This window comes from Meleagris gallopavo, chromosome 1 (assembly GCF_905368555.1).
Source record: "Meleagris gallopavo chromosome 1, MGAL_WU_HG_1.1, whole genome shotgun sequence".
Taxonomy (NCBI): domain Eukaryota; kingdom Metazoa; phylum Chordata; class Aves; order Galliformes; family Phasianidae; genus Meleagris; species Meleagris gallopavo.
The window spans coordinates 108,814,393-108,841,391 of NC_139404.1; the positions used below are offsets into that span (position 1 = coordinate 108,814,393).

The window sequence follows — 26,999 nt, forward strand, 5'->3', positions numbered from 1 at the left end:
AAGCTTAACTAAGTAAATTTTAAGAAGATTACTTTTAAATACATATCTCTGCTAGGCAAAATACCAATATGGCATAGTATATATATTTTTGTCTTTCCTTTCTGTAGCAGTTATTATAGAAGTAATTATATCACCATAATTTCTTTCCTTCTCCAAATCTAGACTTCTTTTTTTGTTGTTGTTCTCTGCATCTATGAATGCTTAACTCCTTGCATTAAAAACAAAACAAAACAAAAAAACAACAATGAAGTAAAAAATCCTCATTGAGGATATGAGCCAATACTCCCATATTATCCCATCTCGTTAGGGTATATTTCTCTACTGTTTAACCCCAGCTGTCTGGTAATTGTAGAAAAATTGTATGTTTATGGATAGCTGATGCATCATTTAGCTAAGATATGCTGTAGCCCAATATATTTAAAACATGAGGCATGGAATAGTCATCTGTACACTTTCCTCTCCTTCTGGAATAATCTTTTATAAAAATTATTTTTCACTGTTGTTTTCTTTTCTAAGTTTTCAGACTCAGAAAAACCTAGGTAGCCTTTGCTGACTTAGTGAATAACCTTACCACTTATTTATTAGGTTTTTTTAGCCAGCTTTTACTAATTATATTATACCATGTGAGAATTTGTGAGTATATATATATGTCCCATTTTCCAAATATAATTTCATGTTTTATATACACACATATCTCATGTTTATGTACAAATACCTACGTATACATGCACAAATGATAAATAATAATAATAAATAAATAATCCCCTATTTATATATAGAGAGGGAGAGATACACATGTATAGGAAACATATGAGAGGTGTATATACACTTACCCAGTGTCCTGTGGTCGATTCCATCTATTGTCACTATAACAAAATGCTCCTCTTGTAGTAGGTGATCCGTAAATGTTCTTGTCATGCATATGTATTAACTGCTGTGGAACTACCCCTGCACAGAACTTAGTGAGAGAATATTGCTGGGTGATTCATACCAAGAAATAAGGAGTGGGGATAAAATTTTGACATAGATACCAGTGACAAAAGCCGTGTTGACTCTAGTGGGATGAGAATGTAGGTGGAGAGAGGATGAGCAATAATACATTAATATATTCATCTACTCTTGCCTTCAAGTGTACTTTTCTCTTCCTCACTATCATTGACCTTCTGTACTATACTATTCAGCTTATGAAAACTAATTCAATTAGTATCAGAGCACAGGTAAATCTCAAAGCATACTACTGATCTTGTTGTAATTATTGTGTGTCAAATTAAATTGCTGTTAGAAAGACATTCAACTGAAATGATCTGCATTAGCTTAAGTGGTTGTGTGAGTTTGTTGTCATATGGGAAAAAAAAATCTCTGCAGTTGTAGATTCTACAGTGAAGTAGTGATCAAAAAGAGTATTGATAGTCTACTGAAAGCTGAGATGCTTAATGCTGTTACAGGATAAAGAGAAATGAAATAAAATGATGAGTCTAAGGCTGTGTGACTTGAACTTCTCCATCAGAAGAAGGGTGGCCAGCAGGGACAGGGAGGTGATTGTCCCTCTGTACTCTGCCCTTGTGAAGCCCTATCTGGAGTACTGTGTCCAGGACTGGAGCCCCCAGTAGAAGAAAGACAGCTGTTGGAGAGGGTCCAGAGGAGAGCCACAAAGATGATCAGGGGACTGGAGCACCTCCCATATGAAGACAGGCTGAGGGAGCTGGGCTTGTTCAGCCTGGAGAAAAGAAGGCTGTGAGGTGACCTCATTGCAGCCTTTCAGTATCTAAAGGGAGCCTATAAACAGGAGGGGAATCAACTCTTAGAAAGGGTAGATAACAGCAGGACAAGGGGAAATGGTTTTAAGTTGAGGGAGGGGAGATTTAGGTTGGATGTCAGGGGAAAGTTCTTTACAAAAAGAGTGGTGAGGTGCTGGCACAGGCTGCCCAGAGAGGTTGTGGATGCCCCGTCCCTGGAGGTGTTCAAGGCCAGGTTGGATGGGGCCCTGGGCAGCCTGGTCTAGTATTAAATGGGGAAGTTGGTGGCCCTGCCTGTGATGGGGGTGTTGGAGATTCATGATCCTTGAGGTCCCTTCCAACCTGGGTCATTCTGTGATTCTGTGAACTTCTGATGTGCTTTCTTCTGCGAAGAACTAGATGTATAAGTCATGCTAGTATGGCTGCTTATGTCTGTAGAGTTGAGAAGTGATGAACATGATTATGATCAGCCATATGTAGCACAGTCATCAAATCCTGTGCATATTTGGTTTTCTATGGGCTATGTGTGTGCTTAGATGTCAAAACTAGAAAGTATGACTAAGATCTTGCAGAACCTGTGTTGTTTGTGATGCCAAAGCTCAGCTAGTCAAGCGTATAAGGTATAGTTGATATTCCTGTACATGGTTTCAGAGTGGGATAGATTTGAAGTGTGAATGTTCAGTGAAAAGTTCAGTGTTGTAAAGCTGCTCATTGTTTTTTATCAAAGGACAGACTGGTGCTTTGCTCTGCGGAAAATAATAAAGGCATAAGATAGATGCTGATATTCCAGATGATAGTGTTTGTGATGTGAGAATATCACATACAGTAGTTACAATTGAAATACAATTTATTCAGACCACATGTATTAATTTTGTTTTGAAAATGTACGGCTGAATGCTTGATAGTTTAGATAGGTAATTTTACTAAGAGTTGCCAAGAAGAAGTTGACAGTTTGGAACAAGGATTGCTGTGGTTGCTATGTGCAAAAGCCTAGAACAAGCCAGCGGGAAATAATACCAGGGTGGGAAAGTATTGCTATGGTTACCGAGTATTTTCTTTAAAGGAGAGGTGGATAGCGCAGCAAGAATCACTGAAACTTAGGTAATACTGTATTATATGGAAAGCAAAAAGACTGAAAGATAATAATTGTCTTGTGGTCTTAATGGCATTTTGTTAGTTTCCAGCAAAGAGGGATTTAATTACCATAGAAATAATTTGTGGAAGCTTTGTTATGAAAATACCCTTAGCTTTTATTTTTTTGAAAGTGGAATGCCAGCACAATATCTTGCATATTTTGGCTCCATCTCTTTGTTTTTAAAACAAAACGACTTTTTTCTTTTGGTGAAGTTGATTGAGAGTTCTTTTAAAAAGAATAAAAGTGTAATTATACCAAAATAATTTAATTCATGTAAACTCTTGTCAGCTTTTCAGTATGCTAAAAAACTGTAATATAACTGCATTTTGCAAGACTACATGTAATACAAATGACTGCAAAATACAGTAAGAATTGTAATATAAAATAAAAATCTGCTTGAAGGAGTGCTGTAAATATAAATTGTAAAAGTTATCTAGCAAGCACCCTTTTTTTTATTATAGATGCCCTATAGAACTTAATTACAATCAGCTCTCCTGGCTTTATCCTGAAAAGAAAGAGGCAGGAAACCACAGCAAAGTTCAGAGTTCCCATTTTGATTTTGGAGAAGACCCTCTCCTTTCCTTCTGATTGATCAAAAGAGGTGCAGTCTGATGCATCTGGACTATGTGCACTAAACTGTGCCTGGTGCACTCTGCCCCATCATCCAAATCTCAGCCTCAGAGGGTGATCTGGTTTAACTGCATTTGTAGGCCCACCACCTCAGTTCACCTGAATCTGTCTGACAGGACTGCACATATAAGACAAAACTCTTGAGCTACACAATGGCACTGAAGATCTGCACCTGACTCCGTTTAACGTGTCAGTTTAGTTCCTTGTCCATGCTGAAGAGCATGGAGCAGAAGTGATCACTGTAGGAGGTAAAGGATGGAAAGAGTGAGGGACAGACTACCTCTGCTCACAGGAGCCTGCTCTCTGTTGGAGCACAAGTCCATCACACCACACAAATTGACCATATCACAATTTTCTCTTGGGCACATTTCATTGAAGGTAAAAAGAGGGAGGATTTAAATTGCCACATGAAAAACGTTCAACTATTTTTGATTGTTTTCCATAGTTTTAGTGCTCTTTTGCCTGTGCTGTGAGATAGGGGTATGAAATTTGGAGGTGGGTACCTGAACGTGGAAATCATCTGCAGCATCTAGAAGTGCAGACCCTGGCTACTACAACTGTGAACAAAGAACCTTTCTAAAGTAATCTTACAGCTTTTCTAGAAAATTCCAGACTTGTATGCAGGGAACACAGAAGATGCAGTGTGAAGTACACAGCACGGACAGCATGCTTCAGATAGATGCTGTATACTGGAGCTGGAGTTTCTGTGTATAAGGACAGTGAGACAAGGACTCTCAGGAGTCCAGGAGAAAGACCTGATATGGAGGAGATGAAGGAGATGCAACTATTAAGATGGGATCAACTGAGGAGATGAGGTAGGATCCCTTGGGTAGCTAAATGAAAGATGTAAACAAGAAGTTCCGAGCAAGGGATGGGAACTGGGATTTGGAAACCTGAGGGACTAGAGATGTAATAGAATGAGTAACTGAAGAAGGTAGGAGAATGTAACAGTGGTAAGATTCAGTGCTTGGAAGCTTAGGAGTAAATGAAGAACAATTATTCTAAGGCAAAAGTGGAAGAAAAAAAAAAAGTGTGAAAGCAGAAACATCAAGATTGAAGTAATGAATCAGAAGTTGTGTGCAAGTCAACTGTAGTTTTGTGCCATGTAAGAGCTAAAGATTTCTTAGCATGGACTACTGTCTCTTGTTATTTGCCACCTGCTTTTTGTAGCTGACGCAATGTCAAAATGATGGCTTAAATGGAAGGGATCATTTTACTGCTGTAGTTAGTCCGTGCTGTGATCAGGCCATTTTCCTATGAAAGTATTCTATATTTTTTTCCTATGGCTTTAAAAATATACTGAATAAAAGTAGGTTGAAAAATAATGTGATAAATCAGGTGCTAAAAATTTACCTACAATCAGAATTTTGGCAGTGCTCTCTTAGTTCATTGTAGTTCTGATTATGTATCTGTGGCAGAGAATCTTGTTACATATTCATATAATATTTATTCCACAAGACTTCTTCCTCTACTCATTGAATCAGGTCGATTTGTAAGGAGATGAATCAAATTTGACAGCCACTGACCTCGAAAGATAAGCAGTGAATGAGAGAGTTTGTAAAGAAAGGATGGCTTAAGAGAAGGGCAACCAAATGCTGTCCAGGACAGCTGGCTGCTATTCCTGCTTCTGCCACGGAGGTCTGAGAGACATCCTCAGCACTACTGAAAAGCTGGTTTCCCTATTTGTTTATGCCCTGTTTTGAGAGTCTAACTGTGCTTGGTTATTGGTAGTGCTCAGCCATCTTTTCCCTTCTGAGGTCAGCAGTAGCTGCATTTTTATGGTCTCTGACTCCTGGCTGGAGACAGCTTGCTCAGAGATGATTACCTCTGAGCTGAGAGCCTTTGAAGGAACTTGCTGTGAGAGAGCTGAGGTGTTTTTGAATCAGCTGCTGAACCGATGCAATTTACAGTTCTAGCCTGCTAATGTCACTTAGTACTGTTTCTCATTTTCTTTGCCATAGGTTAAATGTAAGCACCAGTAACTGTGGCTATCTAAGCCTTACCCTCTTTACACCACAATTCCCAAGATATGAATAAAGATCATTCCTCTTCCTATTTTTTTTTAATAGGAAGATGGTGTTTATTAGTATTATGGATGTCATTTTCACACTGCACCAACAGTGGTTACAAGCCTACGAAGAAGTTTGCCTCTCAGAGTTGAGTGAAATAGGATACAGCAGTCTATGGCCATGTAGTGAATAGCAGCATAACCAAAATATCATTTTGCTTGTTGAACAAAAAGCTAATGATCTTGTGTACTGAATGGGATGGATCTGTAAAAGAAAAAGCTCTAGGTTTTGAACCGTAACGGAAGACTTTATCTTGCTATATGCAAACACGGACTTAAGGTTGCATGAATGTCCTTTAGCTTAGCCTCATATGCCTTTTGAGTGCTCAGCTTCACACTACAGTAGTTTTCTGCACATCATACATTTTTAGATGTACCAGTATTTTACAGACTTGTATGCCTATTACCTCGTGAATTATTCCATAAAAACATAAACAAAAAAAATGCAGGAATATGAATTCCAGGGTAAATTTTACCTGATGTAGATTGTTTTAAATTGCTCTAAAATGTTAGCACCTGGCATATCCATGTGTACCTCCATCTTGATAACAACCTGAAAGACAAATATAGAAAGTAATTGAGGTAATCTCTGTAAAAATTGTAGTCTTCAGTCTTACTGTTGATGTGCAATAAACATTACATTTGAAGAGTAGCATAAGCAAGCTTTACATTCCATAGGACTGAAAACTCCTTTGCATTCTCCTTGCCCTGTTCTTGTTCTACACCCTTGCTTAAAAGTTGGCTTTCATTCAGTTTGCTAAGGTTCCTCCCTTTCTTTTGTTTTCCTCTGATTCTTAAATTAAACAGGACCTGATTTAGCTAGTGACATGCTATTGAAAAAGTTCGGCTTCTAGCCATGAAAACTGTGAGCAAACTATTTGAATTTTAATTAATGCCTCACATTTGTAGAGAGTAAGTTTTTGAATTAAGTTGTTGAAACTTTTCCGAGGCAAAAATTAATGGCAGTTTCTCCATAACCAAAAACTTCAAGTATTAATTTATTTCTTAAAAAAATATTTTTATATATTATGTAACATGTTTTTGTTGTTGTTGTTATATAAATATTTTAGATACAACACTAATAAAAGCAATTACAGTTCTTGTGCAGAATAGCCATAAGCTAGGTAAAGCAAGTGTAGAGACAGAGGTGGTTGACCTTCTGGTCATCAGTCTCTGTTAATGCTTGTAAGTTTTTGATGTTGTTATAATCCTGGTGAGCTAAAACTGAGGAAGAAAATAAATGAGGAACCCCTGAAATCTACCTTTTCCTCTTCTCTTACTGGGAACTACTGCAAACTTTTTCATTTTGCAAATTGTCATTGCTTGAGATTCTATAACAAAATACTAGTATGGTAAGAAATACTAAGCAGATGTTCCTGCAGACACGTAGGGCACAAATAGTCTTCCTGTTTTTGTATACAGCAAACAAACATTGACTTGCATAGGAACAGTTCAGACATGAGAAAGATATCTTTGTCCTATTTCTTTTGTGTGGTTACCTACAACAAAATGAAGTTACTTGCAGGCAAGTGACATAATAGCCATTAAGCCCCAAAGAAGGCTTTAAGGATATCCATTCATGCCACAATCACAAAACTAGTACCATGTATCACATAGAAGATCAAAATGGCAAAAGCCTGGAACTCCAGTGTGTTATGATAATACTGCAAAAGAAACGGCAGTAATCAGTGACACCATGTTCCTTGATTGACCTTCTTGAGAAAGTGAAATATGTGCCAGTGTACTCATCCTGCTTGTAGTACCTGAGTAGTTCAGAACTCCGACATCCCTGTGCCTGTCTGACCTAAATGGTCAAGTCTGTCTTTTTATTTTAGACCCGTTGGTTTGGAACTGCTTTTTATTGTTCTAAAAATTGTGTTGATGGTAAAGCGTGTTGCCCAAAAAAGAAGTATTTGATACCCTTTCTTATGTTTAATTAGAAAGGTCATAAATATAGGTAAAGAATAAAAAACAGAATTGAACATTTGGAGGACACTGAGTAAGATGAGAGGAAAATGCAAGCACTGGCAGCATAATTATTTTTGTTGGACAGATTCTATAGAATCTCATTAGTGGTATGAGCTGCAGTTGTAAGACCCTGTAATGTTTTGGCTGATTTGCTTGCCGTGTGAGTATTTGAAGGGTTCTCGGTGAACTTTGTGCTGCAGGAGGAGACACTAGGTTGCCTTGTTTGTTTCCCTGTTTATCTGGTAGTAAGCTGGCCTATGTATGCCCCTTTTCCATGCTAAATTATAGTGCCTAGTTTATTGCTGTTGATTTGGTACAGGAGAGTATACACTTGAGTGAACACAGAGACTGTGTTGTCCTTTATGATGGAGAGAATTACTGCAGTAAGGAGAAAAGGAGGAAGTTGTTTGGAAATTGGAGCACGAAGCTTGAATGTGCTAAGCTCTTCTCCCTGTCACTCTTGGCTTCTGTCTTCCGTGGTCTATTTTGTTCTTGTTTCACAACACAAAATGTTGCTTTACACACACTTATCACACAATGTATTTAAGTATAGGCATGAACAAGAGTCACATTTGTCATTTGGGGTGTTTAGAATGGGATTGAGTTTTGTAAATGTAATTATCTAGCTCTTTTGAGGTGCTGTAGCACCCACATGGGGCGTGCAGATCTGTTGCAGAGCTTGAGCCCTTTGGAAGTTAGAGGACTGCCTGCAGAAAGCCAGATGACACGCCAGGTATTTCAGACAGTAACACAGACCTCTACTGAGGCAACGGAATTGCAACCAAAATGTCTGAAAAAAATTTATTGTTACAATTTTTCTGTCAGTGCAGTTCTTTGTTTTATAACTAGCTTGCCCATTTGGCAGTAGATTGTTTGATAATGAGGCCCAAACGAAAACATTTTCTACTTCCTTTTACTTTTTATGGCAATTTGATACTTCAGAGACTGCAATATGATGCTGCAAGTTCATCAGACTCAGAGTTGCTGCTTCTATTCTGTTTAATGCATACCCTAACAAATTTGTTACTTTTAAGTATATGCAAGTTTTACTTTTTTTTTTTTCTGCGTTCTTCTAGGCCAGCTCTCCCAAAATCTTAAAAACTGTGATAGTGTCAGACATTGTCAAGATTATAAAAACGGACTGTCATGAAAATCTTACCTTTTCTACTCTAAGAAATAGCTCTGGTATTTGAGAAGAAGGAAAGAGTACTGAACCTAGGATTTCCTGTCAAGGAGGGAAAGTAAGCCTAGTTCATGAAGTCCGGCCTGATGGCTAAAAGTAAAAAATAATGATGTTAATGAAAGCAGTGTGCACCTTAGTCAAAATACACAACTTGTTACAACTTCTTGGGAAACCTATATACCTACAAGACATGGAGAAGTGCAAAGTCCTGCACCTGGAGAAAACAACCCAAGGTGCCAGTACACAATGGGGCCTTACTGGCTGGAAAGCAGCTTTTTCAGAACAGGGACTGGATCTGGGGGGTCCTGGTAGACACAGACTTGAACGAAAGCCAACAATGCTCTTTTGCTGCCAAGAAAGCTGATACTATCTTGGTCTGCGTTAAGGTCTGCCAGCAGGTGGAGGGAGGTGATCCTACTCTGTATTGATGAGGCCACCCCTGGAGTGCTTGGTCCAGTTCTGGGCTCCTCCATACAAGAAAGCCATGCTGTGGCAAATGGCCGCAAAGATCAGTAAGGGAGCACTTTGAACGGGAAGAAGACTGAAAGAGCTGAGACTCTTCAGCTTGGCGAAGTGGAGGCTTGGGGGATCTCATCAATGTCTATGAAAACCTGAAGGGAGGGTACAAGGAGGAAGGAGCCAAGCTCTTTTCAGTGGTGCCCAGAGCCAGGTCAAGAGACTGGGCACAAAATGGGACACACTGAACGTTGTGTGACCATCAGAAAGCACTTCTGTGCTCTGCAGGTAACAGAGCACTGGTACAGGCTTCCCAGAGAGACTGTGGAATCTCTTCCTTGGAGATCTTCAAAAGCTGCTTGAATGTGGTCCTGGGCACCTTGCTGTGGGTATCTCTGCTGGAGCAGGGGGTGGCCAGATGGATCCTGATGTTCCTTACAACTTCACTTATCCTGTGATTCTCTGGTTTTGTTGTTGTGGTGAGACACCTCCTCCACCATATTTTTTTTATTATAAAGATGGTAGGAACTACCATTCTGCTGTCCTTAACTGTTTACTGTTTATTTAGCCTTTGAAATTTCCACTGAAATTTTTTTGTAATTTATAACACTGATTTATGTATTAATGTATGAATTTTTTTTTTTTAAGAGCCTTAAATAATTGTTGTATTGTGCCTCTGTAGTATTCAGAGGCCTCTGACTAGTTGCTGTGCTTATGCTACATTGCATAGTCTGTGTGATTCACAGGCTTACTTTCTCATATTAACAACAAGCAGTTAGTATGCCAGCGCAACAGAAGATAAGTCTACTTGACTTATAGGCTCTTAGAAATTATGAGATAGCTGGAGGTAAATAACAGAATCATAGAATGGTTTGAGTTGGAAGGGACAATTAAAGATCATCCAGTCCAACCCCACTGCAGTGAACAGGTTCACTACAGCTATGTCAGGTTGCTCAGAGCCCTGTCCAGCCTTGAATGTCTCCAGGAATGGGGCATCCACTGCCTCTCTGGGCAGCCTGTACCAGCGCCTCACTACCCTTATCATTTCCTTATATCAAGTTTAAAATTCAAATACCAAAACTTTCTAGATAAAGTTGTGTGTATTGTCTGATGTGACTTTAAGGCATACTGTAATCAGATGGAGTGTTCTTTGGTTGTTGGACAGTTCTCTTTCTTCTGATTTCTTTAACCTCTTCTTTTGTACTTGATTATAGATCAAAGTAATGGTAAGGTAATAATTCTATTTATTCTTGTTTAGAGCCGTAATGTAGTTCTGAGACGGTCATGCATACTGACCAATGTACAAGGTTGATAAATATTATTGTAACAGAGTGCACATTAAATACTACTTCTGTCTCTTCAGCTTTCATTGATCGTCTGAGCAGCAAAATCCCGATTAACTTCCTTATTTGGAATTCTTGTCCTGATCATGGACATTAAGACTGAGAAAAGCTTTTTGTTTTGCTTTTTTTATTATTTTTTTAAACCTATCTCCAGATAGAAGCAGTAGTAATCTTTCTCTTCCGATAATGTTTTCTCTAAAACTATTTTTTTTTATTTTATTTGATTTCCAAAACACCTATGGCTAGATATTGACTCAGTAGTCTGAATTCCCTGGTGGAGATTGCTAGTTAGGTGGACAAACTCATGATGTTTACATCAACAGAAATTTTTTTCTGTGTATTGATTGAAGATGGCTATTTTGAAGAAGACAAACTTTGAATCATTTTCATAAGCATTTTATGATTTTTTGTCCTCTCTATTTCCTGACACAAGCTGTCAAGCCATTAATGATCATTAGCACTGAAGTAATTGATTAGTTACAGTGAACCTGTTCACTGTAAGCTGGGCTGTATAAATTATATCTAACAGACAAGTGTGGGGTTTTTTTTACTTTTTTTTTTGTAGTTCAGTTCTTGTGACAATTCCTTGGGGATTGCAAACTAAAAATATATTTAACTGTACAGATTGTTCTAATTGCTGAAGACCATTTCCTTATTCCTGTAAGGACTTGCTATGGGAGCAGCTCTCAGTTGACCAAAGGGCAAATTTTTGGCACAGCAGAAATCTAATACTCGATCAGAAGAGCATCTTTCTCAAGTAGATGCTGTTGGTATTAAAAAAGGCCCTTTTGATAATTAGAATTATGAAAGCAACACTCATGGAAGTACTTACCAAGGCTCTTCAAGAAAGCTGACTAATTTAAAATAAAAGTATTGAGAGTTTACTAGTGACAGCATCTGTTCCTGCAAAACTACATCTGCTGTTACCATTCCACCCATTATGTTCTATCTTGGGGACATGTTTTTGTGTGCCACTACAATAGGCTTGCTGCCACGTATCCAGTAAACTTACTGTGGTGAGAGACTTGGAATTTGATTTCATCCCAGTACTGTACGACAGTAGGAAAACCTAAAAAGAAAATGGGACCTGTGTACGGAAAGATATTTTTTATGGATTTTGCTCAACACTGTAGAATGGCATCACTGGTAAAGTTACGTAGACATACAATTTCTTGAATTTCTCTGTTTTAAGAAATAGATTTGGTTCAAGTGAAACAGAACTTTATCGATGCTAGTGTACCTGTTTTTTAGTAAGCCTTAAAAAGTTTGAAAATATATATTATAAATAATCTCTTTGCAGGCACAGTATGTGCTTTTCATGCAGCATATGATACATGAACAGATGTACTTTGCTACTCTAACCTAAGTTCCTTTAAAAACTTTGTTCTGAGCCTGAGTTTGTAAATTATTCTGGGATAAATTTGAATTAGAGGATCACATTGTTTCCCTAGCCCTGCAGAAATTACCTATGCATCACAGCTGTTTTGTTTTGTTTGGGGGGTGCTCAAACTGGTTGCTATCTGCAGAACTACTTAACATTGTGCAATGTGTGTGTAATGGGTACATTAATGTAGAGCAAGGAAGTTTTTTGTTGGACATGGGACTGTTAAGCAGGAGATGAAGCTCTGTTCTTAGCTCATTCTACAAGCCTTCCTCTGTGAACTGGAGAAAATCATTTGGTCTTCTTAAGGCTTTATGTTTGGCAGCTGTAAGCAGAAGAAAAGTAGGTTCTGCAAGTGCTCACTAATGAGGTCTTTTAATTCATGAGTGTGTTGTTGTGATGCTTTGGGATCCTGAAAAGGAAGGTCCCAAATAAAGGCAAAGGACATACTGCTGCATTCGTCCTTTTCATGATTGGAAAGTGCAGTTTCGAGAAGTCTGTTGAAGTCCTGTTTCCTCCACCCTTTAATAGATCCATCATCAAATATAAACACATTTGTTTTCCTTCTGGCTCATTTTCAGCTTTCATGTCTTACTCCTGTGGAAAATCTCTTAACACAGGCCCTTTGGTTTCTGTTAATTACTGCTTTGCGCTATTTAAGAAAAGTTAAGAATAATAAAGAGTAACAAAGTAGTTGGAGGAACTGTGCAGTAGAAGGGATAGCTTTTGGACAATTCGTGAAATAGTTGGTGCCTTTTAATAGTAGAGCGGCCCCTCTGCTCATGAATTATTCATTTTAATGCTTTTGTTATAATGGCGACAGTGTTCAGTCTTGGAGGCTGTTCTGGATAGCCTTCCTCTGCTGAAATACTGCACAGCAGCAGCTACCATTTGTTTCATAAAATATTGCCTTTATGTCAGTAACATATTGAGAAAATATATTTTCACAATTAAGGAAGTGAGAAAAGGAGAAGAAAATAACCAAACAACCAAGAAGGTATGTTTTGCTGAAAGGCTCAGTTAGTAAACTTTTCTGGGAGCCATTCAGGGAAATTATTTAGGATAAATGTTTTTGCTGATTGTTGTATTTATTAACTGTACAATAATAACACATTAGGAACTTGCTATATATAGCGCTGTGCAATAAAAGGCAGATTAAAAACAATCATTGTACATAAACACATTATGTTTTTCTTTAAACTAACGTTTAAAAATCTCCTTGAAACATTATTATTATTATTTTTTTTTTAAGATGAAACATAACATAACCCACATAACCCACACAGAAAATGTATATGAGTCATATGCTTACAGAAATAAAAGTTTCTTTGTGGTATCTAGTATCAGTCTTTCATTAAAGCACGGACTTTCCTAAACAGAAATTCCAGTGCAAATGGTTCAGGGTTCTCACCTCCCTGTCCCCCACCTCCCTACCCTTTTCTTATGCTGACTTCAGCCGGTGCGTCTGGCAGGGTTAGGGACGGTCCCTGTGCAGAGTGGGGAATTTGGGGCTGGGGACTTTGGTACTGGTTTCAATGGGTACAAGTGTGCACAAGCACAGCGCACGCTCTTTCTGTAACGTATTTTAAAAAGTAGTGTTTCCTCCTAAGCCATACGTGTGCTAATAAAATGTATTCAAGCAATAGATAAGTGTGTGTGTGTGTGTGTGTGTGTCTGTGTGTCTGTGTGTGTGTGTGGAGAGGGGGAACGGAAGCAGCGAGCAGATAGATGAACGATTAGGTCATTTGGATTAGGAATGAGGGTTTTTTATACTGAGCTCTCTTCTCATTCCTGGCTGATCAGATTCTCTGCACACATGCGGGATTGAAACTGCGTCAGTAGAGAAAAGAAAACTCCATAGATGGATATAGTGGCAGAACTATAGGGAGTATCGAAGAGGGGAAAAGTTTGAATTGAAAGTATATGTGGTTTAGGGGAATCTGAATCACGCAGTGTTACTTTCGTTTCTTCTAGGCTTCTATTTCCTATGAACAAACCATCGGGGAGATAGAAGTTCTGATTTAGATAATGTCTTGCAGTCTTTGGAATAACACATTCTGCTGGAGGGGGAGTCCTGGCCATGAAGGTTGTGCTCCAGGAACGTAGACCCGTCCCCTCTGCCCACACCCACTGTAGTTCTGCTGTGGGTGTCACCCGGGGGCCTTTCCCTACAAAATGTCTCTGGGTTTGGGTGGGTGCACCGTGTAAAATGGGAGCACTGATAGGAACCCCTCCTTTTCCTTTTTCCTGTAGCTCTGCTCAGACCATTCTCTGTTAGCATGGTAGTGGTACAAAGTGTGTGGTCTTTCAGCTCTGACTAATGCATTTTGTGCTGTGTGACTGAAAATGCCTCATAGACTGCCAGGGCTGACTGAGGGCTGTGGAATGTGGTGCCTTTTCTCTGTTTCTCTGATTTTTTTTGATTTTTTTTTTTTATTTTTAATTTTTTTTTTTTTTTTTTCAGCAGAAGTGTGTAGGCAGCCTGTTGAGAAACCTCAAGATGCAGGGGAAATGCTTGCATGTTGTGGAATGTGGCTTCCCCTGGGAGACCCCCACTAGGCAGGCGGTGAATGAGCGGGGCTGGAGAATGAGAAAGGGAGGAGGCTGGAGGCAGAGAGAGATAGGAAAGAGTGAGAGAGGAGGAAGGAAGGAGGTGGAAGCGGAGGGGCCCGTTTCCCTTTTTCTGAAGCAATGACAGCTGGTTCTGTCCAGACTCACATGACAAAGTGCTGTGGAGAGCAGTGCTTGAGTTTGAAGCTAGCCAGCACCGATGGTCAGCTGATCTTATTTTCCTTTTTTCCAGGCTTTGGTCAGGTGATCCATGGTGACTGGTCAGCCCACCAAGAGGGTACCTCAGCAGCCAGGTAAGAGATAAGCTGCATGCTTTTACATGGAACTGGAGGGCAGGGGGTTCAAACAGCCTAGCATTGCTTGAATAGTTTAGAAAAAAAAGTTCCTGATTTGCTTTAGTGTATAACACTATGATTGTTCTCAATGCCACTGTTTTTCCTATTCAATCTTCTCCCTTTTTTTTTTTTTTTTTTTTTTTTTCCCCCTTCAGTCTGTCTTTAATTACAATCAGTACGAAAGCTTTTTTGGAAAAAAGAAGACCTATTGTGCGTTGCTAAATATAGACTTGGGGATTGCATGAATGTTGCGTTCTGTTACTTTTTGAATAAAATAACTTTCCGTAATGCAAGTGTGTCAAACTCATATTTAGAGGGGAATTCCCAAATACTTAAACTATGAGTCATAAAAAGTTAAAGGACCAGTACAACAGCTTAGGATAAAAACTCTGCTCAGTCGTGGGAAGCTGCTTTCTTATGTGTTGGTAGTCTTAAAAAAACAGAGATGTGCAAAAGCTGGAGAAATACTAATTGCTGACCAGAACCCAAAACGTATATAGTGAAGGCTAAACAGTTGACTGGGGGTAAGATTATTAGAATGCTCTCAGTTTCATGTGTGTTTTCTTTCATTGTTTCTATTTGCAAACCTTGCGAAACGAGGTTTCTCGTGTCCTGAGGGCGCCTCAAAGGACTCCAACTCCCTAATTCCTTTGTATAATGTCTTAGAAAGAAAGGGAAAAAAAAGAAAGGAAAAGAAAAAAAAAAAGCAACAAAAAACAAGTGGTAATGAGTGTGCTTACTGCAAGTAAGTGAACAATTGGAAAATAAAAATACATGGCAGGTAGTACAGATCAAAGTGGTTTTCAGCTTGTTGTATGCCTAACTACTGTGCCACATTCCCTTCTCTTTCAACATCTGTCATGCATTCTCCCTCACCTTTACTTCTCTTTATTGAAAGATCTCAGATACTCTCTGAAATCTGGAATGACTTGTAATGAAAGATGCAGTCATGAGATTTTAGGGTGAAGGTGAGTGTTCCTAGCTCCCACCTGTAGCTCTGACAAACTCCTCGTGGTCTGAGGTTGAAGACTTTATTTTGATAAGGTGTTGTAGGAATTTATGTATTTTACTGGTAACCTTATCTATGATTCTGCAATATTTAAACAGAAACTGTTTGAAACATACTTTTTTCCAGTCAGCATATGCAGTATCTCTTAAGATGCTGGTGCTGTATCCAGTAGGGATAAAGGTACATGACTTTGCAGTTACATTTCACTTCATGCTGTTTCTCTTTTCTCACTGTTAAAAATGTCACGATAAGTTGGCTGTGCAGTATTGACACTGCCTTACAACAGCAACCAATGCTTGGGTAAACTGAAGTTTCATCTAAGGGAAGGAGAACCTAGAATAGAGTAGTGAGATAGGTGGAAGACTCTTTCTGTTTACCCTGGTGGTCCTTAATCATTTGCAAGGTTAAGGAAACACCCTGTTTCAAGTGACCAAATTTGAGGATAATTACAAGAAGCAGGTGAAGTGTCAAACACGTTTGATAGTAGTAATAGTGTATTTACAAAAGGATAATAAAGTGACATTGGCTTTTGTACTGCATCATGGTGCAGGGAGCATTCTGTCTCCGGCAAGTTGAACAGCATCAGGCAACACAGACAAGAGGATGGTCATGTACCAAAGGAACTATGTTTTCATATAGATAAGGTCATAGCAGCAATTGTGAGATAGTTCTAAAGGATTTGGGGACTTATTTTTCTATTGTACAGGATGGAGGGAAGTAGAGGCTTCACAAGGTGAGGAAAGATGAGTGAAGTGAAACAGTGTCAGGCTGGTTAGCACAGATTACCCTATAGAGGCTGGTCTTTCTGGCAGGGGAGCCAACAATAAGGAGCTCTCTCTTCAGTGTACTCTTCTTACTGAGATCGGGGAGTTGCACAGGCTTGGCATTTTGGAGAAATGAGGTATCAAGTCTGAAAATGTCCCAAGCTCATCTATAACTATTCTATGTGGGCTTCATCTAAAGTAATCTTTTTATGAATAGATGCAAGTTTTCTTATGTTTCATGGTGCTCTCCTTAGGGGAATTCCTGGCAGGTGGGCTTGTCTGAGGCTGCGTGCAGTAGAGGTACCATTGGTATACGTGCATAAACAAGGCAGTTCATATCTTACATGTGTGCACTGCTGTAGCAACAGGAGAGAGGAGCGGAGCTGGAATAGGTAAATGTGAAACTATTTCGGAGAATACTGTGTGTTTTTTTTCATCTAGCTAAAACTGTGGATATTCACTGTAGACTGTGTTGTTGTTGTTGTTATTTATGTTTCTTTTTTTAATGTATGAGTGTTCTTTAACTTATTAATTGTCAGTAAGAACTAGCATGTTTGACTTTTGGCCAAGTAGCCTGTCTTGTTCAAATGCATTTCAGAGATAGGAACTTTTTTAATTTTGAGTGTATTTCTAGCTTTTCATTTGTGTTTTTAATATATTTGCATTTGGAGAATGAGGTTTGTTTGAAATATTTCAGGTGCAGTCCTTCAGTTTCCACTTATTGAAGTTAGAATATCTCTGTCAAAATAATTTCTAACTTGTGATCACTTTAGGTCACATTTATTTAACTCTAGTGTTGCCTAATGATCATGATTGCTTTGAATCCAAGTAGGAAAAAATGAATAACTTGTCTGCAAATGAGGAACTGATTCTGTGTATATGGCATTATAAAGGATAACAGTAGTTTTCCTTAGAGTCGTGGAAGAAAAATCAGGAGTTTAATGGCTCTACTGAGTAAACTTGCAAGAAAATAACGTCTTAACACTCTTAAATATAAAGACACTTTCATAAATAAATCAGCTTAAGAATGTCAAGGAAAAATTTGGGAGAAAGAATAGATAGATCACATTATTTTAACGAGATATTTATCTTTAGGAGATGTTTTACTGTACAATGTTTCATAGTTTTTGGTTGTTTTTTTTTTAATTTTGGACAATGAGAACTGAAGTTTTGGGGAGTTCTGTTACTTGATACAGGGTAGACTTTGCTGCTACTTAATTGAGTAGGTTCTTGATATATCTTTGTCAGGGCTTAATTTAACACCCAAGTGTTAAAATTAAATGGTATCCCACTTTTGTTTCCATGGACAATGCTGTAGTTGCTTTAAAACAAAACCGTTCTCTTTTTTCCTAGCTTCTCTTTCCGAGCAGCCTTACAAGCACAAACATGACAAATCTGGAATAGGATTTTCCAGTTTTGAGGAACTGAGGAGCTTAGACTTCTTTGCCATTATTCACACCCTTCTCTTAAGACTTCGGTTGCATATTAAAGCTCAGTCACGCGAAACAGTACTACCACTAGCTAAAATCTTGCTTGTATCTTTAAGCTCCTCTTAGACGCATCATTCCGTAGCTTATCGCCTCGCTTGAATGTTCGGGGTTTGCTCCTTTAAGCCCCACGCCGTTGCTGCAAGCCGTGGAGAGCGGCGCCCGGCTTCGCCAACCCGGCGGCCTTCTGTGGTAAAAGCGCGGCGCCCCCTCCCGGCCGCTTCCGCCGCTGCAGGTCCCCGCGGGCTGCGCACTCTGGCGGGCAGCCCGAGGGCCCAACGACCCCTTATCCTCCTTCGGAGAGAGCTGGGGCTGCTGGGGACAACTCGAGCACGTCGAGTGTTTCGCTGGTTTCTCGCTTTCCGCCGGCGTTTCACGCCCGTTTCCTTTATGAGTGCGGTTTCCACTATGAAACACGCAGCAAACGGCTGAGAAAATACTAAAAAGAACCCACTTCGATGAAAACTGGCACCTGTTCTGAAACAATGAAAAGAGGCCCTTGAGAAGTCCTCTTTATATTAACTGTCATGCAGCCTTACTATTAGCGAATGAAATTTAGCCTCAGCACGAAAGTATACTGTCAGAAATACCTGTTGTAACCTTCCCAGATCATACAGGACTATAACAAAATGTTATAAGTCCCTAAAGCTTCTCAAATAAAGTGTTTCATGCTAGCGTTTAATTTCAATATGTGTGTGTTATTTCCAAATCAATTTTGCCGTGCCTCTTAGCAGCTGAAGAAGAAAGAAAAAATCTTATGACTGTATGCGCTGATAGAAGTAATAAGCTTCTGAAATAGTCATGAGCTCTGACACTTAATCACTGTTTATGAGGAATGATTATTCAGAAGTGAAAGTCCTGCCACAACATGCTTATATTCCAATTGAAAGCTGTCATTGCAGTACGTGCTCTGAACTTCAGTTACATGGACAGAATATCCTGTAAGTTCATCATATTAAAGGTGTAAACAAGAAGCTATACAGGGTGTTAAAATGCCCCTGTGCTTTTGGAGCAGCCTAAGAGTAAAGTGGATACTTTGTAAAGTGCAAGAATATGTGGAAGGGCTTGTATGAGACTTGTCCCTGGCAGCTTCCCATCATTTCCACCTGCTGCCACATGGAATGCTTTGACCAGTGACAGCAGATTGTGCTGTGTGGTACTGATGAGAAGGGTTGTTCTGAGCTTGAATGCAGAAGGTGCCATACTGAACATCATAAATATCCTGTGTTTTAAAATTACTGAAGACAATGAAGCATGAAAAGACTTTGTAAGTGGTGCTAATGATGTGCAAATTCTTCAGCATAATCATGACTTGCTGCGTGCTGATGGAAAGCAAAAGAAGTGAGAGATGAAAAAAGCAATGCTGCAATTTAAACAAAGCTAACTAGAGCTTGATTTGATTTTGTCCTGCTTATTCAGATCATAGGCATCCCTACAGAGGACCACCTTTTTGAGGAACTGATGTGTGTGTGCATGTGTATGTCTTTTAATAGTGTTACTATTTGTCATTTGTAACAGTATAATATAGGTAAGTCCCCAAATGATGACCTGCCACTAAGGTTGGTGATCATTTATGTCTTAACAGGAGCAGTCAGAACATCCACATTCAAGGTGCTTTCTCAAGTGCCACGTTCCAAGCTCTTTAGCATTAGCCCATGTTCTGAAGCTGTAATTTAGTTTGTTATTCAGTTAAAATTCATCCCAATCAAAACAACATATTACGACAAGATAATATAGTTTGTACTCTGCAGTGACACTGCCCAAGATGATGTTTCCTAAGGATTTTTTTTTCCTTGAAATAAAGGCCTGTTTTTGTTGCAGATCTTCTGTTTTGTCATAATCATATATCAAGAGCCACTTCTCCAAACATTTTCTCCTCATTTATCTAGTTATTAAATATCTGAGTGTGTATTGCATGATAGAAAAGTTGTAATCCTCTCAGCATCAACTTCTCATCTGTGATACAAATTCATTGCTGTTTTCCAAATAAGACTGTCCCCCACTTAAGAGCTACTCTTGCTCTTAAGACCATACACCAGAATAATGTGTATGGTCTTGTCCTCTCCAAATCTACAAGAAATTCAGTCATGTTTAGAGGCCAGATCTAAAGTGTTGTAATATATCTTGCAAATAGGCAATGATAGTTTTAATTTTATTTTAATTTAGGTGTGCTTAAACTCAGTTCATTTTGAGTACTGAACACATTCACTGTGTTCAGTTCATTTTGAGTAGTGGCTCAATGGCTTGTTGACTACTTTATATGAAGATTTTATAAGACTGTGCATTTTTTTCCCCAAAGAATATTGAAGTAGTTCATTAAATGTAAAGGTTCTCTATGATGGATTTACTGAGTTCTGTTCTCAGAACTCTTAATATATAATGAAGTAATCATCCCTATAACCCAGCCTTTTCGCTTTCTCAGTGAAATCTCCTTCCTTTGAAGAAAAAGGAGCCATGGAGCTAAAGCTCTTACTGAACTTTTTTACAGTGAGCAATGTCCATGCAAACTGTTGCACACAATGGAGGGACATATATGCTGAAGCTGAATATATTTGCCTTAACGCAGGGCAGACCTCTCAGAGGGACTGATGTAAATGTTTCCCAAGAGTATTGAGGGTGGACAGCCCCTTTTTCTGTTGTGCCAACAACAGAAAACCCCTATCCTTAACATACAGCTCCTGTGTTCTGCGGCTCCTTTTTTATCTGTTTGATGGAGAGATGGCTCAACGTGGGCACCATAGCCTGGGAAGGACAGCTTGCCTGCTGTCAGCTCTGCTGTGGGGCGGCACGAAGGGGCGGCTGTGTGCAGCACAGCCCGAGTTTCCATCGCCTAATGCAGCGGGTTTTTCAAGCAGGGCGGATTTCAGGATGCTGGGTGTGCGGAGTGCGTGGGCAGCGGCTCTTAAATGGCAGTGGGTGGAGATTACAGCATTTCATCTGCTTTTCCTCTGACACCTTTTAAAGATACAGCCCACGGTGTTGTTTAGGGGTTTGTGCCAATTGCTGCTAGAGTAATCTTGCATCCAATCTCACAATTTATAGCTTGCCTCGGTGTATAAATAGGAGTAAGTTCTGAGCAGACCCTAAGTTTCTCCATGTTAACCTCAATTCCCATGCGAGGGTGAAGCGTTTCCTTGGTCAAATGCTTCTGATTTCATGTTAATTCCATACAATTATTTAAAAGTACTTTCTGGAAGCAAAGCCTTGTAAGTAGCATCTAAAGTTAAGAATTGTTCTTTTTAGCCTCGTCCAAGGTGCAGAGAGATGTCTGTCTTTCCCTATTGATTTTCTTAGCTCTTATTCTGTCTTGCCGCAGCTATGAATGTATTCTGTGTTCAGTATTTTTGCAAGCATTTGGCTCAGAAGTGGTGAACAGCTTGTTGTTACTGGTGCCTACTTCCCCCTGAAGCACATAACATTTTTTTAATTTAAAGGAATAACAAGAATTTGCCTCTAACCAGTAGAAAACATTTTCCTATTTAAACTTCTCCTTTCATTCTGAAAATGCAAAATAATATTAATTGCCGGCTATTCATTCTTTTTGCTCTGTGAAAACCTCAGAAGTTATTACAGATAACGTACATGTCAATTTATTCAGTGTTAGAACTCCCTGAGATTGAGAAACTATCGGCATACAGTGGGGTTATGATATTCAGGTTATTTGTTTTCCCTTTTTCTTCAGATTAGTCTCAAGCAGTGATGTCTAGTTAGTCAGCTACTGGGTGGACAGGCTGAACAGAGTCCAACTTCGTAAATGTTACAGAGCGTTATGACCAGTCTTGAGCAATAGTGGATGACAGTACAACACTCAGTCGGGGAGGACGTCTGAACAATTCCAGTACGTCTGTGCTGTGTATTTTAGACATAGACATAGACATTTCTTGAGAACAGAAATGAATCTTGTAAATGCAAAAAGCTGCTGGGGAAACGCAGCTTTGTCTTTCCAAGGAAAACAAGAGGTGAAGTCTTAAGAGATGACTTCTCCTCCAAATTAAGTACCTCAATATTTATAATACCATACCTTGCCATTTTGAGATTTGTGGGCTTCCTGCTTCTGAAAAAATGTTACGCTTTGTCTTCAGCCATTTTGTTACCATTGCCTCATTCAGAAATTGAGACCTGTTGTGGATCTTAAACTAGAAAAAGAGAAATGAAGCAGTTGAGGATTAATACTTACAAGACCGAATGAGTCAGTACCAATCCTCTGATGTTGTAGGTGTTATTGTGGATGATATGTGTTATACATATTGGCTCCTTGCTAATTTAAGCAGAAACTTTACCTCTTAAAATTATTTTAACTTTTATTGGTAAACATAGGCACTTTGTCAACCCATAGTGATGTTCATCTCTTCTTTATTTCCTAATATAATTACTTAACACATGCATCTGGCATTTGGTAACTTGAACTGAAATAGTTTCTCTTAAATGTGTGTGTCACTAAGTTTTAAGTGGGCTGCAGTGTGTTTGTTTCATGTAGTGGAGGAGGAGGAGGGGAAGTAACATTTGAAAGCTATCATCGCTTGCCTGGAAGTACACAAATGCTACCATATGTCTGGAGCTTTTGCATCATTTATTAAGATGAGAAAATAACCTAATCGTTCATTCTTTGGCTAAGACTAAAAAATCTAAAAATGAAGATTTATTTCTTTGAGAACCGTGTCATGCAGCTCGTTCAATGTTTGCTAAGTAAGAGTGATCAGCGTTTGCTCTAGATGCAGTATTGCAGAATGGCAGTTCCCTGCTCATTCAATTTATTTATTTTTTTTTTAAGCCACTGTGCAAATGGTATGAATGCTGTACTTCAGCGTGCAAGCACCACTTTTCTCTCAGACTAGAATAAGCAGACATCTTAAAATAAGTTTGTTATAGTATGTTTTTATTCTGATGTGTGCTCTGGAAAAGTTTATTTGTGGAGGTGATTAAGTGGTTAGCTGTCCTGGACTTAAATGTAGGACAGCTGAAGCTTGTAGGAAATCAAAAATTACTGGGTGCCTGTTGCCAAATTTCGCTGTTCCTGAACCACTGGAGGACTGTTAAGGGGCAGCAAGGTGGAAACAGATCTCTTGGTCTAAATGCACAGCCTTTCTTTAGGAATAGATTTTGGACCTGTATCCAGCACACCCTTTATGGGCACCGATGTGGGTGGGAACGAAGTGTCAATTCTGCACATACAGTGACATCTGCCTGAATTTGGGGTTAGGCTTTAGGAAGGACTTAACTGGAGGATCTCAGTTGTGAAAGGGATTGATTTGGGGACTAGGTGGGAGGGGATCTCACTGACAGATGTGATCATGTCCTTCACATGAAGAGAATACTTTGGTTGCTCTTTGTCTGCTTTTGAAGGGTTTAGTAACTGTTTGCACATGATTTCCCAATGGAGGTCAGTGAATGAAACCTTCAGGCAGTTGAGCAAACAGGAATCTTGAAGAGCTTTGATGAAAAGTTACTAAGGTGACACTTCTGAGAGTACTGGCCAGACAGATGTTTCAAGGATTGCACATAGTTCCAAATGCCTTAAAGAACTACTCTGGGTTGTGAATTTAATAGAAACAGTGATTGTGGTATGAGCCCCTTTAAAAAAGAGGGTGTGGATGCATAGGAGAAAGGAAAGATTAGGGATGGAAAGCAGGGGAGTCATTCTTGCAAACCAGTTAGTTATTCCTGGAACTTTATTTTGTATCTTCAGTTGCTGCTCTACCATTCACACACTCATTGCATGCACACACATCACACACTGGTCATTTTTCTCCATCTGCAGGCTGACAGGACATCTATAGGTACATTTCACAATTTACCTGCGTGATGGGGGTGATAGTCAGTTATCTCCTAGTGCCATTCTTGCCCAGAATCTCCCTGAGAAAACCAGTAAGCCAGGACAAACCCAGTCTCTAATAAAATCATTTTTGCAGAGCAGACAGCATGAGGATAAGGCAGTCTCTGCTCTTTCTCTAAGCCTTTCCTAGCCAGCTCTCTTGGGCTTAGAGAAGATTTAGTCTAGCTGGAGAGCTTTTTGTTTGGAAATGAAGATTTCTGGGTTTTGTGTTTGTTTGTTTTCCCTGTGTGTATGTGGAGTGGATCTTAAGATATCCTTTGTGGTCATTTTTTGTTAGCAAAGAGGTTCTTTCAAAGCGTATTTTTATCCATGGTCATGTGCCATAGCAGTCAAGGTGTAAAATGGTGATTTTTTTTTTGAAAACCCAGATCTGGCTGTTCAGGCAGATGATAGTGGGTCAGTATTGTCCCTGGTTTAGTGCCTGGTTGCTGGGCAGATCTGGGTCACTTGAAAAGTCTGGATTTGATGCCTGGCTGGCAGCATCTGTATTAGGGGTCTGGGCAGTTTGTCAGAGCAGAGGACCACAGATGGGAAAGCTAAGCATTTCAGTTCTGTGCTAGAGAAGGCTGGCTGAGGCTTGGATTAAGACCCTATATACATGTCTCTTCTAGGTGAAGTCTGGTTGGGAGCCTCTGAGCCTGACTAACCCTGTTTTCTTGGACAATTTCTTGCAGGGATGATAATGGTGGTTCTTTTGATGGCTCATTTGGCACACTGGGGTTTCAAGAGAGCTATGTTATAGACCTGGCTTTGCTTCACTGCTTTGTAAGATTTGTGTTGGCAGTTTTGGTCAACACTTTTCAGGGATGCTCTGTGATGCACATCTGTTCAAACTGCCTCTTATGTGCCCTGGGGGAGGAGCCAGTTGGATCCTTGACTTTCCATCTGTCTTCTAGTCAGAATATTCTCAAAATGCCTCTGATTGTGTATGGTCAAGGAATTCAGCATTGATAGTTGCTGAGAGTGTGGTAACAAGACAGTGAAAACACAACTCTAGTAAGCAGGATGTGACTATTATTAGTTGACTGATTGTACCACATAATACTCTGCTCCCCTCTGGTTACTCTTTAACACAACCCACTTGCAAGTCCAAAATATGTTGTTGGATGAGTGAACCGATGTATTGCTGTGGGAGAGCTATAATTCTGCCTCCTAAAGTCTGTAAATTCTGAATTTAGAAAGGTCATCTGGAAAGAGGGTTCCTTTCAGGGTTCCCTGATGCAGCAGAAGCAGTGTCCCTCATGACTCCAGTGAGCCCACTTGCACAAAGGGGCTCCAGAACTGCCTGCTGCTTTATAAAGAATGAAGGATAAAGAGAAGGAGAGGGAACCTGTGTTATTTTTGATGCAACGTGAAGTTCTTTTTCATCAGCTTTTGGCAAGTGAGAGCACAGTGTAGTTCTGGAAAGAGAATTTATTTAAATTGTTCTGAATAAAAGCAACATGCTTGTCAATAATAAAGTTTTGATCTAGCATGCAATATAGATCTAAAGGAGAAATTTGTCTTTTAGAAAGTCTTACCTCAGCAACTCTCCCCTTCTTGTTTTTATGGTTGTGTCTTTTATTTCAGCTTGAAAGTCTTTTGAACACCATTATTTTATGAAAAGTAACAAGTATATTACTTATCCATTATTCTTGCAGTCCATGCAAAATTACTGATGTGCTGTCAAAGTCAATGGATATTGCTCATCATACCAAAGTAACTACAGGACACCTGTACATTTCACGTGATTCTACATAGTGAAGAATTCTGTATTGGCATGCTTAGCAATGTAGCATTTCTTAACTTTTGGGGCAACAGAATTTGATATTTTTTTCCCTTTATTAATCATAGAGCTTGATTTGTTTAAGCTTTAATAGTTGGAGTAGAAAGGAATGGCTACATTCCACTTTTCAGCTTGGAGAGCTTGCACAGAGTTAATGCTTGTAAATTTTACATGATGTTTAGGTTGTTAAAGAACAAAGTGCTTAAATTGCATAATTTGGATCCTCAAAAGTTCTTCTAAAGGTCTGAGTATTATTTAGTTTCAGTACGCTTGCTTTAGTTTGTTGGTTAGGGCTCTTCAAAAACAAAATACAAACATTATCTTTATTACTCACAGTGCTGCTGCATACTTGCGGTTTAGTTTTTGCCAACTATTTGCAATGTATAGCCACAGACTCTGTCTGGGTGGCAGAAAACAAAAACAAAGTCTTTCTGTTCCTATCATGACTTGTATTTTAAATTAGGAACGTTAATGTATCATTAGGTAGGGAGGTAAGAGTACGTCTGCGTGTGTGTGACTCTTCAATAGTCTGAAGTGTCAGAAACCACATCAGAATAGACTTACATGCATCTTATTAGCTGTAAGCACCCGCAGCATGATTAATGCTCTACAAGAGAGACAGACAAGACCTTCCCCGCCCCAGGAAGCTTACAGGCTAACAGTGATAAAATTTGCCTTCTAATTTAGAAGGTGGAAATTAATTTTGTGTTTATTATTATTGTGGTTCTGCTCTGGATGTACTTCTGGGTTATTGAAGCTACTGTACACATGTGAATTGGCCTGTGATGGCTTCACTAATCTATGCATTCAACTCCTCCTCTGTGTATAAGGCACAAGATCAGAGTTGCTTCTCTTCTACTTTAAGACTTCTCCTGGAACATGCCTTAAAACAATTTTGAAATAACAAGTTTCAGGAATCATAGGGTTATTTAAATGCTCACATGTGCATCCATTCTGAGTTCACTGAAAAATTCATAGTCCTGGACTGCCTTATAGAATTAACAGGGAAGGAAAAAATGTGGTGCTGTAGAGGGCATGCAGTAGCGTATACCTATGTTTGTACTGTGCCTTTCTGTTCTGAAGGGAAAACAAACAAACAAAAGGACTTCGGTTGCATATTACCCTCTTGATTACAACTGCAGTTTCCTCTCAGTCACCCCACCTCCTCCACAGCCTTCCCACACCTTTCCTTCATAGGCCTGGAGAAATAGAATATATAATCAAGGAGAAATGTTTGTGCTTAGTTTTTTCATCAAGCCATCCCATACTTGAAATCATATTTGCATGCATTGGCATTTTCAAATGGAATTTCCCATCAGATTTTATTGAAATATT

The 26,999-nt window shown here is 39.2% G+C and overlaps 1 protein-coding gene across 1 annotated transcript in view; it reads left to right on the forward strand.

Moving 5' to 3' along the window:
- Positions 1–26,999, forward strand: part of LOC146545560 (uncharacterized) — a 138,471-nt gene that overhangs the window by 24,287 nt on the left and 87,185 nt on the right. Inside the window, exon 6 of the mRNA XM_085222968.1 lies at positions 14,704–14,764. The gene's annotated coding sequence lies outside the window, so the exon portion shown is untranslated. The remainder of the gene's footprint in view (positions 1–14,703; positions 14,765–26,999) is intronic.